The sequence below is a fragment of the Arachis hypogaea genome, chromosome 13, assembly GCF_003086295.3.
Source record: "Arachis hypogaea cultivar Tifrunner chromosome 13, arahy.Tifrunner.gnm2.J5K5, whole genome shotgun sequence".
Classification (NCBI taxonomy): domain Eukaryota; kingdom Viridiplantae; phylum Streptophyta; class Magnoliopsida; order Fabales; family Fabaceae; genus Arachis; species Arachis hypogaea.
In genome coordinates this window covers 41,551,457-41,557,228 of record NC_092048.1, presented here as the reverse complement: position 1 = coordinate 41,557,228, position 5,772 = coordinate 41,551,457, and positions in this window count along the sequence as shown.

Genomic DNA, 5,772 nt, shown 5'->3' with positions numbered 1-5,772 from the left:
ACCATGGTATGATCGTTCCTTTTTCAATTTTAAATTTATTTCGTTTTGTTTGTTTTTAGTTTCATTTTATTTTATTTTATTTTCCCTAGAATTATTCATAACATCCGCATCAGCATTGCATATAGAATTCTGCATACTGCATATATAAAAAAAACTCCACGCGTGCGCATGGGCCACGCATGGGCGTCGATTCCAAATCAGCGTCACGATCCAATGCCTAGAAAGTTGGGCTGGAATCGTGCAGCTGGTATGCGCTTAGCACAAATTGGACCACGCGTGCGCGTCAATAACGCGAACGCATCACTTTCACTTCACACGCACCACGCATAAGCGTGGGTGACGCGAACGCGTCGCGTGGAAATTATTGCCCCCTAAATTGAAACAGAGAGTTGCACCAAAACAACACTGGATTTGTGTGTTTAGCACAATTCTAGTTGACACGTACGCGTGCCCCATGCGTACGCGTCATTTCCATTATCCCTCATTCACGCGGTCGTGTCAATGACGCTTCCGCGTCGTTCCACTTCTACCTCAACCACGCGTTCGCCTGGATTTGAATCTACTTACCCCCGACGCGGAACCCTAGCTCTCTTCGCGTCACCCTTTTTCCACCCTTCCCTCCCTCACAGCCTTCCCTCTCCACTCTCCCCTCCCCTCTGCAACTACCACCGCTGCGAGCACCAGCCGCACCGCCGCGCCCTCCTCGTCACCGACACAACCTTCCCCCTCCCTTCTTTTCCTCTCCCCCTCTTCTTCCCCTTCCACCCTCCTTCCCCCACCGAGCCGAGCCAACCCCGCCGCCACTACCTAGAACTGCCGACCACCACCACCCCCCACATCCCTCAGCCTCCTCGCCCCCTTCTTCTCTTCTCTTCTTCACCTCCCTCTTTCATTCCCTTCCCTACCCGAACCACCACCACCCCACCCATCTCCGCCGTGCCGCCTACCACACCACCACCATCTCTCTGCGTTCAAATTATTACTGCACCCACCAGGTTCCGCCGAACACCAATTCCTTTCCCAGTTAGTTAGTTAGTTGCATATTTTTCAAATTCTGTTCAAAATTAGGATAGTTAGAGATGCATGATCGTAGTGGATTTTAGGTTGTTAGGTAGCTAGGATGTGGTTAGTGGATTTAGGTTTGATAATTGCACCGTTCTTGCTGCTTGTTTTATTTGTTTCGCAATTCTGAAATTGCTGTGCTAATGATGCTGCTCATATGCTGTTTAATGCTGTTTTTACAATATTCAACCTGAATTGCATTTCTTGCTGCAGCTTAAGTTTGTTTATGCTGAATTCATGTGACTTGCTAATTGTTACTCTTTTATGCATTACTTTAATGTCATATGACCTGATTTCTATTGCTGTTTCTTACCCGGGAACGTCCGATTTATAGCCAGAATGCTGTCCGATTTTTTCCACAAATTGTTTCACTCAACTTCCATTCATGAATTGGTTTGGGCACTTTCAAGTTTTGTACTAATTGGTTTTAACCAAGCCAATTCATGGATGAATGGGCTAGCATTCTTACTCTTTCTGGTTCCCTTATTAATTAAATTACATTATTGATGATTTCGTTCATTTTTCAATTCTTTTATATGATTTATCATCAATATTCTGCAATCTTTGATTGAATATGAGTTGCCTGTTCTTCAAGTTTGTGCAATTTTTAAAAATTACGAACCGCAATACCATGCCACTTACTTTAACTTCACCTTTTAACTCTTAACTGCATTAACTTTCAAACTTCACTATTAATTTTCAACTAACTGTTTTCAACCCATTTCAAGGCATGATTATTGATGTTCCTGATAAACAAGATTTTTGTATATCATAGATTTTGGATTGTGATTTTTATTCTGTGCCTTTTAACTTGCATACAGTCCAAAATTTTACATATATTTAACTCACTTCATGCTTATATTGCTCTTTTATTACTCTTTTGCCCCTCTATGCTGATATTGCTAAATTCCTATTTGCTTACCTATTTTCCTGCTTTAGTTTCTTAAACTGTATCCTGGAACTTCTGCTTTTCAGGATGTCAGACCCTAAAGGGAAAGGAAAAACCAAAACAGGCACAGGCAAAAGAAAGAGAGGAGAATCCTCTACCACTATCTTAGATATCCTCCATGATGATTCCTGGCAGGAGAAAAATTTTACCCCGTAGGAAAAGGCTGATCAGTTGGTGCCCGCCACAGACCCAGTCAGGTTTGCAAACCGATACTGTGAACTGAAGTACCCGGTCTTTGCAAAAGACCCTTAAAATTCCAGTTGAGCTACAACAGTACACTACAGATCAGATAAAACAGCGAGGCTGGTTCTTTCTGGAGAGGAAATTGACTGAGATCAATGCATCTTGGGTCAGAGAATTCTACTGCAACTACTTCAAAATGACCCTGGATGCAGTGCAGCTCAGAGGAAAGCAGATTCTGGTTACTGAAGAAGCAATTGAAGAAATCCTCAACCTCCAGCCTAAATCAGATCAGCCAGATGGTTACCAAAAGGCTGAAAAGGATATGAGATTCATGAGGTTTGACTAGGACGCCGTAAAGCGCACTATAGCTCTTGATCCTACTGTCCCATGGGTTATGGGCAAGTCAACAGTGGCCCCAAAGGGAATAAAGATTATCTATTTGAATGATGAGGCTCGGCTATAGCAGCAGATTCTGAGCAACTACGTGATGCCGAGCACTCATGAGACTGAGGTACCAGCTACCATGATTACCCTCATTTGGTGTGTGATGGAGGGCAAGGACCTATATCTTCCCCGCTTTATCCGATATTACATGGCCAGGGTCCATGTCAGAGGCACTCTGCCTTTCCTATATTTGATAACTCAGCTAGGCCGCCGAGCTGAGGTGCCCTGGGAGCTTGCAGATGAGAAGCCAACCACCGCCGACTGCAAGAAGATTATCCCACACAGCAGGAAGTTCCAGGCTTTAGGCTACAGGCCGCCCTTTTTCACTGCCTCCGCTGAGGCAGCCATATCTTCTGCTACCCCTTCAGCATCTGCTGCTCCAGTTACCACCACAGCACCCTCACCTGCTCCTGAGCCCATCTACCACCTCGTACACCGCCTATTTCAGCGCTAAATCGAATGGAGCACCGCGACAAGCGGCGTTATGAGCATCTAAAGCTGCTGATCCGATCAGACAGTGACATCCCGTCCGAGCCTGACACACCATCGGAGCCATCTTAGGCGGAGGCGGATGATCATGAGGAGGAGGCACGTGCAGAGGCTGAGCAGGCAGGACCTGAGCTGCCTGCGCCACGTCATGAGGAGCCCCATCAAATACAGCCAGCAGATCCAGAGGTCCCTCTACAGACAGAGCCTCCGCTTCAGCAGGCAGATCTTCCGACACTCATATAGACTGCAAACCCTCAGGCCACCACAGAGACACCAGCAGCACATCCTTCAGGAGATGCCACTTCTTCACACCCAGCTTGATTGAGCATCGAGGACGATGCTATTATTTAAGTGTGGGGAGGTCGCCATCTCTGGCGAATCTTTTTGGTGAACTACTTTCAGACTCTTTTTATCCTATTTTGTTTATTTTCTGTATTTTTATTTTATCTTATCTTATTTGTCTTTCAGTACTTGCACATTTTTCTTTTGCTGTATTTCTACTTTATTTCGGCATTTTGCACTTTGGGCTGTATATACCTTAGATATTTAGCTTAATTTGTACTTTTAGCTTATTAGTTGTGATATAGAAAATATGGATTATTTAGTTTAGTTTACCCTTTTAGCATATGATAATTTGGTTTAATTGAAAATAAAAAAGAGTAAACTAGAAATTTTAGTTTTTCAGAATCACAACAATCCACACACACTATATATATATATAACAATAAATGTTGGTAAATTGACAACATTTTTCAAGGAAAATACTTATTTTTATAAGAGCCATTCAAGGACTCACATTGAGTTGAATGGAAACTCTTGATTTCTACTTGCATGATATATATAACTGTTATATGGTTTCTGAGCCAAAGAACACACAACCTGTAAGTTTTTGAGCTTAATTGCATGGTTACATTTAACTATAATTTTCATTCCTGTGTGTTTCGCCCTTCTTTTCTATGCTTGTAATCTTTACTTTGTTTCAGTCTATATGTCCAATATAGAATGTATTTACATACTTGCATGTGATTGAGGCCATTACTTGTTTTTGCTCACTTATCCCCAAATAAGCCTACCCTTTAATGTCACCTTTATTAGCCCCCTTGAGCCTTTTAACCCCCTTCTGTTCTATAACCACATCACTAGCCTTAAGCAAAAAAACAAATTAAAAATTCCAAATTGAATCTTTGGTTAGCTTAAGATAGAGATTATGTATCAACTAAGTGTGGAGAAATTGTGGGAACTTGGGTTGATATGAAGGTATTAACTCTATAAATCATTTGAAATTTGGGAGCATGCTCATGTGAAACCAAAATAACTAAAATACCATGTGCATTGATATGTTGTGTTTATGTTTCAAAAAAAAATCCCTTTTAATAAATAAATAAATAAGGGGACAAAATTACCCCAGTATTGAGTTTAGTAAAAAATTCAATGCACATGGGATAAAATAAAAAAAATTGGTGCACGAGTATGTGATACAAAAGTGGAAAAATTGGGTAGCTAGGCAAATTTTGAAATTGTGTAGAGTATGTATATGTTAGGTGAGATCTTAGACTAATCAAGGATTCAATTTCTAGCTCACTTAGCCATATATATATATATATATACCCTCACCTTTACCTTAGCCCCATTATAACCTTGAAAAAGACCTCGTGATGTTTGCATGTATACATTCAATATTTGTTGATTGGTTAGATGAAGAACAAAGTTTTAGAAAGCATGACTAGAAAAGAATAGAGTGATTAATCCCAAACACTGAGTGATTAGAGAGTAAACACAAATCCAGTGAGGGTTCAATAGCTCATTTCTATATATCCATGTTTAATTATTAATTGTCTTGCAAGTTTGTGAAATCTTTTAACTCAACTCAATTGGGAATGTGTTTTAATATGGTTTGGCCTTAGTTGTACATATATGATCCCTTGAAAATATGAATCAATTTAACCACATGTAGGCTTTATATATATAAGTGGATAGTAATTAGAATTGCATGATTCATTTAGGTAGCTTGCATTTAGAATAGATTGTATTGCATAGATTCCACCATTCTACCTTCACTCTTTTTCCAATTCTCTTGAATTAAGCATGAGGACATGCTATTGTTTAAGTATGGAGAGGTTGATAAACCACTATTTTATGATTCATCTTGTGCTCAATTGAGTGTTTTTATCAATTCTTCACCCACTTATTTATACGAATTGCATGGTTTTACTATTCCTTCCTTATTTTATGATATATGTGAAAACATGTTTCCTATGCTTTAAAAATACTAATTTTAATTATCCTTTATTACCATTCGATGCCGTGATCTGTGTGTTAAGTATTTTCAGGCTTTATAGGGCAGGAATGGCTTAGAGGACAGATAAGAAACACGCAAAAATGGAAGGAACGCACAAAATAGAGTTTTGGAGAAAATGGCAGTGACGCGCATGCATGGACAACGCAGACGCGTGCCTAGCGCAAAACGCAAACGACGCGCACGCATGAACGACGCGGACGCGTGCCTGGCGCAGAGCATAAACGACGTGAACGCGTGACTAACGCGTAAGCGTGACAAGGAAAATCTCCAAATGACGCGCACACGTGACCTACGCGCACGCGTGACGGACGCCACATGCAAAAAATTACAGAAGTCGCCCCCAGTG